Genomic DNA, 15,756 nt, shown 5'->3' with positions numbered 1-15,756 from the left:
TTTATCCAAACCCTTACCTCCTTGAAGACCCACCCCTGCCCTGCATCACAGGTTCTACCTGAGTCCAGTCAAATCACACCTACATCAGTTTCATCAAATTGTAGAGACAGAAGGATCGAAGAAACTTCATTGTTTTCCTTTATAACAAATTCAGAAAGGTAAATTATTTTCTAAAAGAGAAATGGCTATTAACAAGCAGATCTGAAACTAAAATCCAAGTTCAGTATCTTTCCTTTTTCCCACCCCAACTTTTCTTCCAAACTTTTACCTTTATTGATCACACAGAGGCTTTCTATGGTTCAGAAGAAGACCTTATCTCGAAGGAATAAGAGATTATGATAGAGAAGGACCTAGAATCCTCCTTAGGCTTCCATGCACTGACACACAATGATGAGCACACCACATACATCCACATCCACTCTCACACACATACACACATGCATAGACATATACATTCACACCACATACATATACACACACCATATATACATTCACATACACACAGCCACCACATGTAGACAAACTTACATACAAACATATACACTCACATACACATATACATGCACACCACATACACACAAACAGCACATAGATATACACAGAGAGCACAAACAGACACACACCACACATTACACAGACGACACACACATACATGTGCCACACACAGACATACACACACATACCACATACATACATATACACCATACAGGGTATACATATGTACACACCACACACATGCACACATACATGTATACAAATACCACATACACACACACACATATATATACCACACATACATATTTCACACATACATACATAATACCACACATATACCACATATACACACTATCACACACACATACACAAGAACAAAATGCGTTTGATCAAAGGACCAGAATATAAGACTAGTCTGGATCAGAAAAAATACCCGAAGATTTAAAAATATTTGTATTTACAACATTACAAAAATCCCAGAGGATGAGAAAGCTCACTGCTGAGCTGCTCTTGTGATGACAAACACTGGTGTGAGAGGTTCTTATGTATATGTGTTGCTTTTATTGGTTAATGAATAAAGAAGCTACTTTGGCCTGTGATAGGGCAGAATAAAGCTAGGCGGGAGAACTAAACTGAATGCTGGGAGAAAGCAGGCAGAGTCAGTGAGTCAGCCGCCAGAGGAGACAGACGCTCTAGAACCTTGCCAGTAAATCACAAGCTCATGGTAAAATATAGAACAATGAAAATGGGTTAATTCAGATATAAAAGCTAGCTAGGAATACACTAGAGTTATTGGCCAAACAGTATTGCAATTAATATAGTTTCTGAGTGATTATTTATTTCGGATCTGGGCAGCTGGGAACCAACAAGCAGACTCTGACTATACAACACTAAGCAAAGTAGAAATACCTGAGTCACCCTGACAGAGGAAAAAATGCAGGCAAAGAGAAGTGGGTAAGACCAACAGCAGGTTGAGGTAAGAACATGCCTAAGTGGGCAAAAGTCAAGGACCAAGTCATTTGCACCTTGGGTCATCTCAGATCAGGACAGTCTTATCCTAGGCTCCATCTTAGAAAGAAGTATGCGAGAATTATATTCCACAAAATGACCAAGAGGATTAATAAGTTCCACAAAATGTCCAAGAAAACCTTTTCTACCAAGATTTGAAGGAGCATACTGACAATAGGTAAAGTAGTGGTCTCTGGAGGCTGGAGCTCATCAAGAGAGGTCCAACCCCAGCTGAGTTCATGAATATTCATGAATTACATGATCACCAATAAATAAGAGCCAGGCTTCTTAACTTCCAGGAGTCAGGAGACCACAATTACCATAAAGAAAATTGTAAAAATGGCTAATAGGGCATGCTTTTCCTAGGAGCAAAATAGGAAGGAAGTAAACAAGGGTACTGCTTCACACTTTATAATCAGTCAATAAAAGAAAAAAGTAAGGAAAGACAAAACACTGGAGAAAAAAGCAGATTTATAGAACCAGAATCCAATGATTAAATAACACATAGGATAATACTGTAACAATATCGTAATTAATACTGTAATCACTCCCAGGAGACCAACTACAGCATTTAGTAGGGTAACAGATTAGGCTATTGGCCCACAGGGAAAGAGCTACGATAGCAGAAGAAAATAGTGAAATATTTTAAAGTGCCCCCCATAACCAGTGTGGTGAATCAAAAACAATATTGCATCTTGGGTATATTAATGTGAATGCACCATCTTTACCCATCTCAGGGAGAAAGTGGTGGTTCCCAGGCACTAACAATGGCACTGCAAAAGCCATCGTATCACAAGCTCAGGTGTAGAAAGTCCTTCCATATTTGTGTTGCTTTCATTGGTTATTAAAGAAACTTCCTTGGCCTAGTTGATAGGGTGGAACTCAGGTAGGCGGGGAAGACAGAACAGAATTCTGGGAGGAAGAAAGCAGAGACAGACAGACAGAAGCCATGGTTCTCCTGCCCGATGGACGCTGGTTAGACTCATGTCGGTAAGCCACAGTCAAGTGGAGATACAGATTATTAGAAATGGGTTAAAAGAATATGTGAGAGTTAGCCACATAGAGATAATGGGCCAGGCAGTAATTTAATTAATACAATTTCTGTGTAGTTATTTCTGGTGTAAGCTAGGGGGCACCAGAACAAGGGGCCCAGGTCTCACTACTACAAAGCTCAATGAAAAGTGTCCCTTTCACAGTGTTAGACCAGGCATAAATACACCACAGTTCCCTTTCCTAAGCTCCCTCCCTGGAAAAGAAGCCTGGAACTGTGGGTAAATTAATCTATGAGAGACACAACAACTAGACCACAGCAGGCATAGCAATATTCACCCAAGACCCCTTGTAGTGGAAATCATTATTGACCACAGCCTCAGGTTCTGTCCACCGTACCTAGCCCTCCATTTGTAGTGAGGACAGACTTGCCAAAGGCTGCTCCACTGTAGGGCCCACGGGTCTACCGGTCCTCCCGGGGTTCACCTTGAGGAGTTTCTGGCCAGACACCTTGTTGTAGTTTCTGGCTAAACATCCTGTTTGTTCCTGTGCTCCCTCTGCCACCCTGGTGGTTAGCTATAGGGCCATTGTTTGCTCCATTTTGGGCTTGGTAATTTCCCACCTGCCTGGGGGGAATTCCACTGTGCAACAGCTAGGTATATAGAAGGTTTTTCCTAAGCTTAAATAAACGGCATTCAGCATTATCTCCTCACGAATGACCCATGTCTTTTGTGTGTTCCTTTAATCTCCAGGTCCTTGCCCAGCTCACCAATGGCACAGTAGCGCTAACTGTACCATAGAGAGTAACATGGGTTTTACACTCCACAGCAGAGGTACCAAGAGACCCTTGGCCAGACTATGCAGCGCTCCTCAAGACTTGGCGTCAAAGCCCTCTTGTTCGTCACATTCCCTAGGACTCCCTGCTGTTGAAAACTCCTTTCTAGCCATCCTTCTAGCCCTCTCTTTGCAAGCTGAAGGCTCTGCCTACCTTCCTCTGTTCCTTCCTCCAGTAATCTAGTTCTTGGTTGACTAGAACTAATATATCCTGAAAATCTGAAAGATTACGGAAGAGAACGGGCATTTCCGCTGTCAAGCAGGTGCTCCCCAGAGGTCAGGGACTTGCTAGTTCTTGTTTTTGCTACAGCAATGGTAACTTACAGGAAGTTACATGTGAAAACAATTGAGAAACTAAACCTGGAGTAGAAGCAGCAGCTTTGCATCTTACAGTCTGTATAAACAGAGCCAGAACACAGCTGATGCAGAGTTAGTGCAAGCATGAATGAGCAAGCACACACCATCTCCTGCGTGGTACCTGTCACACAGGCAGGATCTGCGCAAAGCTGACCCTACTTGTGTTCCTAACTTGTCTGGAAATGTTAGAGATTGTCATTTCTGCATCAGCATGATGCCAAGCAGTGCCTCTAACTGTGGTTTCCATTCACTGCTATTGACTTGGCTGTTGGCAGCAACCTCACAGACAGGCTAGTTCTCCAGTTCTGGTGGAATAAACCAGTGTTAGCAGCAACAGGTTAGTGGACTCTAACCGGTCAGTTTCGACCAGATTTGTGGGTGACTTAACCTAAAATAAAGGCAATGTTTTACTCACTTTTCATACCTATCCAGGATTCTAGAAGTGGTCCAAGTTAATTTCGATCTGTGAAGGGTGTGGTTTTCTGGGAATCACGCAGCATTGAGGAATTCTAGAGTTATTTCTGCTCTTGATGACTAATACATAAAGCTCTTCATGTCTCAGACCCTTTGATTCCTTCTCTTTGAAAAAGTTGTGATGTTTTATGTAACTATATGAAATGCTTTGAAATCCTTAGATGAGAAATGGAAGAAAATTCTATCAGCATTTGTTTGTTGGGGGGGGTTCAAGAAAGGGTTTCTCTGAGCAGCCTAGGCTGTCCTGGAACTCACTCTGTAGACCAGGCTGGCCTCAAACTCACAGAGATCCCCCGCCTCTGTCTACCAGTGCTGGGATTAAAGGTGTGCACCACCACTGTCCAGTTTTCTATCAGCATTTTTAATGTGAGGCTAATGAACTGACCATTTTCTTCTTCATTTTTGTTGTTGTTAATTATTTGTTTCACTATTTTGTTGAGATAGGACCTCACTGTATACTCTAGGCTGGTTTCAGACTTTATCCTTTTCCCTCAGTCTCCTGAATGCTGAGATTACAAACTGTGTAATTGTGCCAAGCTATGATCAAATTTATACATTTTCTTTTTGTAATTAATCTTACTTTATACTGAAGTAACTCTTTTTAAAGTCTTAATTTTACTTTGTTTACTTGCTTATTTTTGTGGTGAAGGGGATTGAACCCAAGACCTCATACATGCCAGGCCAAAGCTCTACCACTGAATTATAACCCCATCCCCTGAATGTACCCTTTACTGGAACACTTTATTTCTCAAGAGTGTAGACTGTGCCTAGTATATCCTTCGAAGTAATTTGTAGCACAGTAACAGATATCTAATAAATGATATCAACTTTCAGGAAGCAGTGTCAAATGAATAAGAATCCAAAGGCAAGGTTCTAATTCTGGCTCTGAGTCTAGCACATTATGTAATACCTCATAAATTATTTTGATATAATTTTCTCTTCCAATATTGAGGATTCTGATGTTTATCAACTCTCAAGAAACACATAACCTTTTCAAAAAAAATTCCATTATAATCTGTGGCATTATTGCTTTTTATTGCCCTAATAATTTAGCATAATGTCTTAGGATTTCTATTGCAATGAAGAGACACCATGACCAGGGCAACTTGTATATTGGAGAATATTTAACTGGGATGGTTCACTTACATTTTCAGAGGTTGAGTCCACTATCATCATGTTGCAACATGGCAGCAGCAGGCAGATGTCGTGCTAGAGAAAGAGATAAGAGTTCTACATCCTGACTCACAGTCAGTAGGTGTAACATGAGGGGGTCCTGCTTGTTTGTGTTTTCTGTCCCCGCCTGGTACCCCACAGCCGGCAAGCCCCAGAGAAAATCAACCACACAGATCTCTATAAGTTATAATGCTGATTGGCCCATTAGGTCAGGCTTCTTATTGGCACTCTCACATCTTGATTAATCCATTATTTTGATCTATTTTAGCCATGTGGCTCAGTACCTTTTTCAGTGGGGCAGCTTACATCCTGCTGCTTCGGTGGTCTGGGCAGGAAGAATCAACTTCCTCCTCCCCAGAAGTCTCCTGCTCTCCTTGCATCATTTCCACTTCCTGTCTGGTTTTCCCGCCTACACCTCCTGCCTGGCCAATCAGCGTTTATTTAAAACATGATTGACAGAATACTAACAATTCTCCCGCACCAAGTAGGAAGTGGTCTGGGACATTGGGCATGGCTTAAGCATGTATGAGACCTCAAAGCCTGCCTCCACAATGACATGCTCCCTCCAACAACAAAGCCACACCTCTTAATAATGCCACTCCCTTTGGGGGCCATTTTCTTTCAAACCACCAGATTCTACTCCCTGGCCCTCAGACACTGGTTAATACGGAGTAAGAAGAAGTTAGGCTCTAAAACTGGATTTGGGGGTTTGGGAGTAACTCCTGTCACATTTGTAGGATTCAATTTTGTTATCTGTAAAATCAGTTTATTCAGTGAGAGTGATTCTAAAAACTTCTCCTGGTGACAGTGGTGGTACATACTTGAAGCCCAGTACTCTGGATGCAGTAAGAGGAGGATCCCACATTGAGGCCAGCCTGGACTACTGTGGAGATTTGAAAGAAAATGCCCCCCAAAGGGAGTGGCACTATTAGGAGATGGGGCTTTGTTGGAGCATGTGTAGCCTTGTTGGATGAACTACGTCACTGTGGGGGTGGGCTTTGAGGTCTCCTTATCTCAAACTATGCTCAGTGTGATATATAGTTCACCTCCTGTTGCCTGTGAATGCTTACCTAGACCATACCTTTCTATATGTGGCCATGTCCCACCAGGATCATAATGGACTCTGTAACTGTAAGCCAGGCTAAATTAAATGATTTCCTTTATAATAGTTGTCATGGTTATGGTGTCTCTTCATTGCAATAGAAACCCTAACTAAAACAGAAGTTGGTACCAGGGAATGGGGTATTGTTTTGATAGGTTGGACCATGTTTTTGTTTGGAGACATATGAACTTCGGGACTACGGATTAGAAACGTAGTTGAATGCAGGAACACGCGAGACAGCAGTCCTAGTGGTTTGACCTGAGGGGCCTGGCTCAAGAGGTTTCAGAGGTAAAGAATGATAGTATGTGGCCTAGAGACTAGTCTTGTGATATTTTGGTGAAGAATGTGGTTGGTTTTTGCCCTTGTCCAAAAAGTTTATCTGAGACTAAAATGAGGAGATTTGGATTAATTCCATTGGCAGAAGAAATCTCAGAACAGCCTAATATAGAGTTTGGTGTATGGTCATTAGCATTAACCCTGATGAAGATTTATAATGAAAAGGAGCAAAATGAGCAAGAAAAAAATACAAGATGTAGAATAATTTGAGGAGGAAAGGGGACCAGGAAGTGGGATGGAGCTAAATTCTGTGTTCAAAGAGACAACTAGATTAAGAAATGGAATAAATGGAGTAGTGACCTCAGGCCAAGATCCCATCCAGGTAAACTTCCAAATTGTAGAAAGGAGTTAAAGAAAAATTTAGAGCAGAGCTGGCTGTGGTGGTGCACACCTTTAATCCCAGCACTCTGGGGATAGAGGTGAGCAGATCTCTAAGTCTGAGGCCAGCCTGGTCTACAGATGTAGCTCCAGGACAACCAAACTTAGGTGGTGAAGGAAACCATGAAAAACAGACAGCTGACTGTGGTAGTTTGAATGTAACTGACCTCCATGATCCCACAGAGAGTGACATTATTAGGAAGTGAGATCTCATTGAAGGAGATATGGCCTTGTTGGAGGAAGTGTGTCACTGTGGGGGTGGGTTTTGTGTAATTTATTAATTAAAAATATTGCAGGATCCCCGAGGAGCTGCAGTGGCAGAAACACTGCAAGTCCCCAAGCAACGTCAGGCAGTGCGCCATGTGGTGGCAGGCAGGGGGCTGCTGGTCCTGAGAGCAGCCAGTCCCAGACAAGCACGGTGCACAATACCACACCACAGGTCTCTGAAGGCGGCTGATCCCAGGCAGCGAGCCACGTGCCAGCAGCAGGCAAGAGACAGACTGATAGGCATGCGATGCAGAGTGAGATCTGGTCCAGTATTTCCTCACTATACTTCCTTTCTTCCCTTAGTATTTGTGGATTTGGTCTTTTTGCAATGTCATAGGTTTCCTGGAAGTTCTGTGTGTCTGAATTTTTTTTTTACTTTTAACATTGTTTTGACTGAGGTATCCATTTCTCAGTCATTGATGATAAGAAAGATTTCCAGGTAGAGCTTGTCTACAGGTCTTGGCAGCTAACACAAAGTGATAGGGAAAAGAAGGAAGGCTGGACCCCCTTATGAGGTTCAGTGGAGTCCCTAGGGAATAGAGGCAAAGAGGGAAAACAGGCCTCTGAAAGCATCTGCTACAGGACTGGGGTTGAGACTCAAGTTTGAACATTTTTATAAATTCATTGACCACTTGTACGTCATCTTTGAGAACTGTCTTTTCATTTACCCTTCTTGAACTGTATGGCACCATTTCTTATGGCTTAGACATTTTTAGTTTATTATATATAGCCTAGATATTAATTCTGTCAGGTGTATAACAGGAAAGACTCTCTCTCATTCTCTAGGCCATGTTCTCAAGCAACTGCTTCCTTTTCTGGGGAGGACTTCTTTATGCCCCAGAGAGACCATTTGTCAACTGTTACCAGGATTTCTTGTGTGGCTAGAGTCCTGCTCAATCTTTACCTTGGCCAACAAACCTCTCTGCTGACACAGTGATCCAAATCAAACTAGATCAGACGGAATTAGGAAAGAGTCCAGGTTTAATGGATGGCAGCTCTCCCGGGTGGCCCCCTGGAAAACACAGAGGGGAACAGAGGACCGGAAGACCATGAAAAACCGGAAGACCATGTGTTCATTCTCTGGGGGTGCAGATTAAATAGCCTGTGTGAGTGGTCTTGACCCTCCCTGGAGAGGGGTCACCATTTGGCAGGCTTTCTCGGAGATGGAGTTTGGACTGAGGCAACTCCCAGGGGAGGGGGCTTATGCCAGAAGCTGGGGTGAAGCCCCTAGCCAAATATTCCAGGCTCTTTTGGATAAGGAATTTAGGAGCTGAGGTGATGCCTTTAACTAAACATTTTTTAGGCTTCTGGTATATATATAAGACTAGGTGGTGCTCATCCTGCTACATCAGACATTCTACACACTGGGAGGCTTAGTGTCTTATCCCAAATAAATCTAGACTAGTGTTGCTATTCCAGATACAACACTTCAGTTAGGTCCAGCTTACTCTCCCATCAGACACACACAGCCAGTCCTAGGGAGCAGAAGTATTGGCAGTGAATGGAAAGAACAAACAAGGACATTCAGGCCCAAGGAGAAAAAGCATGTTGACTATCAGAGTGTTCCCATAAAGCAGCCTATTAATTAGTGAGAAGTCCATTGGTGGTAATGGTGGTCCAGATGGCTCTTTGTAAATAAGTTACCGGATTTAAAGTTTCCTTCAGAATCTAAGGCTCACTGACACCCAGTTTGGAACACTAAGAATAGGGGTTTTATCTTCCCATGAGTATTTACATCCAGAGACTCTGGTTTATATCAGAACAATATTTTGTGATTTCTCTATTTCCATAATTGCATATCTCCTGAAATTAATTTTTATAATTCTATAACTATTTTTCAGTACTTTAGATAACTACTATTTGAGTAACCATTTTTTTCACAACTTGAGACTAATAAGTCTATTGTCATTAGCTTCTACAGCAAATATTTATTGATCCCTACTGTCAGGTTCAAAAGAAAATGGGCATATGGCTAACTGTGGCACCTATTAGCATACCAAAGCACATGCTAGCCTTCAAGTTCTCTCAGCATTACAAGTACATTACAGAGTCCATGCTGGCATCCTGGCCTTCTCAACTCTTACCCCATCCACTACCCTAAACCTCTTCATCTTACTGGCTTCCCTTCCCCTAGCTTCTCATTCTTATATAACCCTACCATTTTGGTCATGTATTCTCTTAGTCCCTTCCCTTGGACTCCTCAACTTTGCTCCTTTTGCTTGGTCTTCCTCTCCCACATGACTCAGTTCAGACTGCTGGTCATCTTTAATCTACTACTTTCTCTCCCGGCTCTAGACTTTTCCAGAGGCCTCTGGTTTTACTCTTCCTCATAATTATCGTAAAAGCCTTTCCTTCAAACATACCTTGTAGTGGTCATGTCTTCATTTTATATAGCTGGTGCTAAATCCCTACTTTATATACCAACTGTGTGCCAGGTCACTGTCAACTGCTGACAATCTGACAGTAAATAAATCAGACAATTCTTGCTCTTGTGGAATTATATATTGCACTTAAAAACATAGGCTATACAAATAGCATAAAATATCTTAGAGTAACTCTAACCAAACAAGTGGAAGACTTGTATGACAAGAACTTTAAATCTTTGAAGAAAGAAATTGAAGAAGACACTAAAAAGTGGAAAGATCTCCTGGCTCTTGGGTAGGTAGAATTAACATAGTAAAACTGGCAATCTTACAAAAAGCAATCTACAGATTCAGTGCAATGCCCATCAAAATTCTAGCAAAACTCTTCACAGACCTCAAAAGAACAATACTCAGCTTCATATGAAAAAGCAAAAAACCCAGGATAACCAAAATAATCCTGTGCAATAAAAGAACTTTGGAAGCATCACAATCCCTAACTTCAAACTCTACTGCAGAGCTACAGTACTGAAAACATCCTGGTGTTGGCATAAAAAACAGACAGGTAGACCAATGGAACCAAATAGAAGACCTGGATATTATTCCACATTCCTTTGAACACATGATTTTTGATAAAGAAGCAAAAAATATCAAATGGAAAAAAAACATATTTAACAAAGTGCTGGCATAACTAGATATCAACATGTAGAAGAATGAAAATAGACCCATATCTATTATCATGCACAAAACTCAGGTCCAAATGGATCAAAGACCTCAACATAAAGCCAGCCACACTTAACCTTATAGAAGAGAAAGTGGGAAATACACTTGAACACATTGGCACAAGAGACCACTTCCTAAATATAACCCAAGCAGCACAGACACTGAGAGAAACAATTAATAAATGGGACGTCCTGAAACTGAAAAGCTTCTGTAAAGCAAAGGACACGGTCAACAAGACAAAATGACAGCCTACAGAATGGGAAAAGATCTTCACTAATCCCACATCAGACAGAGGTCTGATCTCCAAAATATACAAAGAACTCAAGAAATTGGTCACCAAAAGAACAAATAATACAATATAAAAAAAATGGAGTACAGACCTAAGCAGAACTCTCAACAGAGGAATCTAAAATGGCTAAAAGACACTTAAGGAAATGTTCAACATCCTCAGTCATCAGAAAAATGCAAATCAGAACAAATCTGAGATTTTATCTTACACCTGTAAAAGTGGTCAAGATAAAAAATACTGATGACAACTTATGCTGGAAAGGTTGTGGGGTAAAGGGAACACTTCTGCATTGCTGGTGGGAATGCAAGCTGGTACAGCCCCTTTGGATGTCAGTGTGGTGATTTCCTAAGAAAATTAGGAAACAACCTTCCTCAAGACCCTGTAATACCACTTTTGGGTATATATCCAAAACGTGCTCAATCGTGCCACAAGGACATGTGCTCAACTATGTTCATAGCAGCATTGTTTTGTCATAGCCTGAACCTGGAAACAACCTAAATGCTCCTCGACCGAAGAATGGGTAAGGAAAATGTGGTACATTTACACAATGGAGTACCACACAGCAGAGGAAAATAACGACATCTTGAATTTTGCAGGCAAATGGATGGAGCTAGAAAACATCATTTTGAATAAGGTAACCCAGATACAGAAAGATAATTATCACATGTGCTCACTCGTAAGTGGTTTTTAAACATAAAACAAAGAAAACCAGCCCACAAATCACAATCCCAAGGAACCTAGACAACAATGAAGACCCTAAAAGAGACATACATAGATCTAATCTACATGGGAAGTAGAAAAGAACAAGATCTCCTGAGTAAATTGGGAGCATAGGGACCTTGGGAGAGGACTGAAGGGGAGGTGAGAGGCAGGGAAAGGAGCAGAGAAAAAATGTAGAGCTCAATAAAAATCAATAATAGAAAACAAATTACAATAAGACTAGGCACAAACCCTAAAATCAATGTTGAATCAGGCAACCCAGTAGGAGGAAAAAGGTCCCAGTCACAGGCAAAAGAGTCAAAGATATGTCCCCCAATTCCACTGTTAGGGGGTCTCACAAGAATACCAAGATAACAACCATAACATGTTTGCAGAGGACCTAGCACAGACAAAAATAGGGTCTTTGGTTGTTGCGTTGTCTCTGGTCTCTGTAAGCCCCTATGAGCTTTACTTATCTGATTCTGTGGGTCATGCCCTCATGGTGCAGCCAATCCCTCTGGCTCCTAGAATCCTACCTCCCCATCTTCTTTGAGGTTTCCCTGGCCAAGAAAGGTTTTTAGCTTTTGCTTTACCACATCTATTTTAAAATATGGCTCAATTTACATAAAGTGTGTTGTTTAAGTTTTTACTAGAAATATTCTTTCCAAAGATTATAACTTAAGACATAACTTGTATTCTCAAATGAAAATAAAAATGTGATACAACAACAACAACAAGAACATAGGCTATATTTGGAGACAATCATAAAATATTTAATTGTCTGTAAAAATTACTTTGGTTCGTCTATCTAGTAAATCTCAAGATATTCCTTAAGAAATCAGAGACAATGAGACAGATGCTAAACCATTCCAAACTGCTGGCTTTTTCAGTGACCATGAAGTAAAACAGACAACAAAAATATTGTACTTTTAACTCAGCAATTGAAGCAAAGGCAAAAACCAAAGAAATCATTGCATTTATAGAAAAAAGAACAAAAATCATTTTCCCTTACTGAGCAGGAAACAATCACAGAAATATCTGTATGCTATGGGGTGACTTGTCTGCTCTAAAAACCAATGTCATATTTCTTCTTACAGAAAACATCTAAAAATAATTAGATAAACAAAAGATTGTCTTGTGGTGCGGGAGAATTGTCTGTATTCTGTCAATCATGTTTTAAATAAAATGCTGATTGGCCAGGCTGGAGGTATAGGTGGTAAAACCAGACAGGAAGTGGAAATGATGCAAGGAGAGCAGGAGAATTCTGGGGAGGGGGAAGCCGATTCCTCCCACTCCTGCCCAGATCACCGAAGCAGCAGGATGTGAGCTGCCCCACTGAAAAAGGTACTGAGCCACATGGCTAACACAGATCAGAAAAATGGGTTAATCAAGATGTGAGAGTTAGCCAATAAGTAGCCTGACCTAACAGGTCAATCAATATTATAACTTACAGAGATTTCAGTGTGATTTTTCTCTGGGACTATATAGCTGGGGGACGGGGCAGAACAGAAAACACAAACAAGCAGGCCCCTCATGTTACAGTCTTGTACTGAGTAGTATTTGTTTATGAAGACAAGAACCAGCTGGGTCCAAGGTCCAGGAAAAATCAAAAAGAGATTTCTCAAAGAAACTGAGCCAAAACCTTTTCTTAGGTAAAAATACCACCTCAGGGGACATTGTTCCCCTGCTATGTTTGTATGAGCATACCTGCTTCCTTGTTGAAATCGTATTCTGAAAATGAATGGAGCCTCCATAGCAAGAACAGTTTGCCATGGAAGCAGAACAGAGCAAATAAAATAATCCTTACTTTCAATTACATTTCTCTGTTTTAGCTAGGATCTAGAATGCTCTAGAAGTGGGAGTCTTTGAGAAATTTCAGTCCTTTGAAATATAACTACACCAGTTAAATTTGACAGAAAGTTTTAAATTTATGTTTTTGAATTTTTACTGGGAAACAGACATTTTTACAGCTGAGTTTTCCTTAAAAAATTTAATCGATTATTCTTTATAAATTCCCCAATCTAACATCCATGCAAAACTTGATCTTTCTTCCTGCAATTCCAATGTATCCCTGATCCCTGGTATACTGATTATATACCAGTATAAATGGTAAAGCAATGGGACCCCGACACCTCTCCTACACCTTCCATACTGTGGTGGTTTAAATGAAAATGGCCCCTCTAGGCTCATGGGGCGTGACTATTAAGGGATGTGGTCTTGTTGGAGTAGATGTGACCTTGTTGGAGGAAGTGTGTCACTGGGGGCAGGTTTTGAGATTTCAGAAGTTCAAGCCAGGCCTAGTGGCTCATTCTTACTTTCTGCTGCCTGTGGATCCAGATATAGAACTCTCAGCTCCTGCTCCATCACCATAGACACGCCACCGTGTGTGGGAGCCCACAGAAGAAGACCAGTCCACCTTGACTAAAGGTCAGAGTTCAGACTTATTCTTGCTCCTTCAAGGTTGTGTGACAGGAAGTTTGGCCTAAAGTGTGACTACTAACAGGATGCTTTGATCTAAGTTGTGTTTACTTGATGTTTTGGGTATTGAGAAGGTAATTACTTTGTTTCTTGTATCTTTTGCCTTCCCCTTTTTTTTGGATTATGGTATATAAAGGTTATGATAAATAAACGTGAGGTGAATCTCGGTCATTGCTAGATGGCCTCCCGACTCCATCAGGTGTCTTCTTTCTATTTCTTTCTTAATCCACACTCTTCCCCCCCCCCAAGCTTGGGCAAATATGACAACCATGCTTCCTGCCACGATGACAATGGACTAAACCTCTGAACTATAAGCTGCCCCAATTAAAGGTTTTCCTTTAAAAAAAGATGTTGTGGTCATGGTGTCTCTTCACAGCAATAGAAACCCTAACTAAAACAGATACTAATCCCAAACTCATTGTTCTTATTATCTGAGTGGAGAATTTTACATCATGGTGTGCTTTTATTTTTTTTTTTTGGAGTTGTAAAAAAAATGAAATTGCTAATTATATACCCCATTTGGAACTATAAAAACAGGAATTTCACTTTGTTCAACTTAAGTATGGTTTCATTATTTAGACCTGTCTCTTCATTTCTAAGTTGGGGTTATTCCAGCAAGACAGACTCAGAGATCCTAGGCCTAACCATCTGTAATTTTTTTAAATATTTATTTATTTATTATGTATACAATATTCTGTCTGTGTGTATGTCTACAAGCCAGAAGAGGGCACCAGACCTCATTACAGATGGTTGTGAGCCACCATGTGGTTGCTGGGAATTGAACTCGGGACCTTTGGAAGAGCTTAACCATTGAGCCATCTCTCCAGCCCACCATCTGTAATTTTAAGAGCCACGTTCAGATATGTGTAAACCCATGCATAGGTGCTACTTATGACTGTGGTTTTTAATTTTTGTTTTATTTATGTTGTTACTTTATGTGTATGGATGTTTTGTCCGCATATATGTATGTACATCACATGCATGCTTGGTGCTCCAGGAGACTAGAAGAAAGCATCAGATCTCTGGAATTACAGGTGGTTGTAAGATGTCATTGTGGGTGCTGGGAATTAATCATGGATCCTTGGCAGTAGCAGCCAGTGCTGTTAATTACTGAGCCATATCTTCAGCCCCATTTTTTTTTAAAATTTAAAAATCATTTAACAAATATGTATTGAGCACCTCCTTTGGGAAAGCCCCAGCCCAAATGGAGCTTTATTAAGTACTAGAGCATGAAAGTATTAGAACTTATTAGGTAGTTTTGCAGAAAAACTTCTAAAATATTCATGAAGTTTGAATTTCTTGAGTTTTAGGGTAAATTTTGCATATATAAACACTTGACCATACTTAGGAATTCTAAGAAAAATGCCTAATAACTTCAGGCGTTGCTTTCTTCAATGCCTCCTAGCCGGTCTGTGCACAAGAAGAAAAGACACTGCACCACAAGTGTGTTTGCAATCTCACTCCGGGATGTACTTCATTATAAAGGGAAATTTATGGAATTTATAAATGCACCTGATCCTCCCAGAGTAGAAAATCTCTTTATGAGTAGCTGATAGACCATGGAGATAAATCATTCATTCTACAAATACTGTTTCTGTATTACATCAGGAACTGGTACTAGGGTTCAAGGTATGGGAATAAACAGAGTGTCTTTTTGAGGATTTCACATTCTATTGAATAAAACAGACACATTAAGTAATTGACAGCCTTGTCATCAGTATGTAAACAGCATTATCATAGCAAAATAGAATCAAGAAGGGAGCACCAGAAAGCTTATTTCATAAAGAAAGTGA

This window comes from Myodes glareolus, chromosome 13, assembly GCF_982192425.1.
Source record: "Myodes glareolus chromosome 13, mMyoGla1.1, whole genome shotgun sequence".
Lineage (NCBI taxonomy): Eukaryota > Metazoa > Chordata > Mammalia > Rodentia > Cricetidae > Myodes > Myodes glareolus.
Note: the sequence above shows the minus strand (reverse complement) of the source record.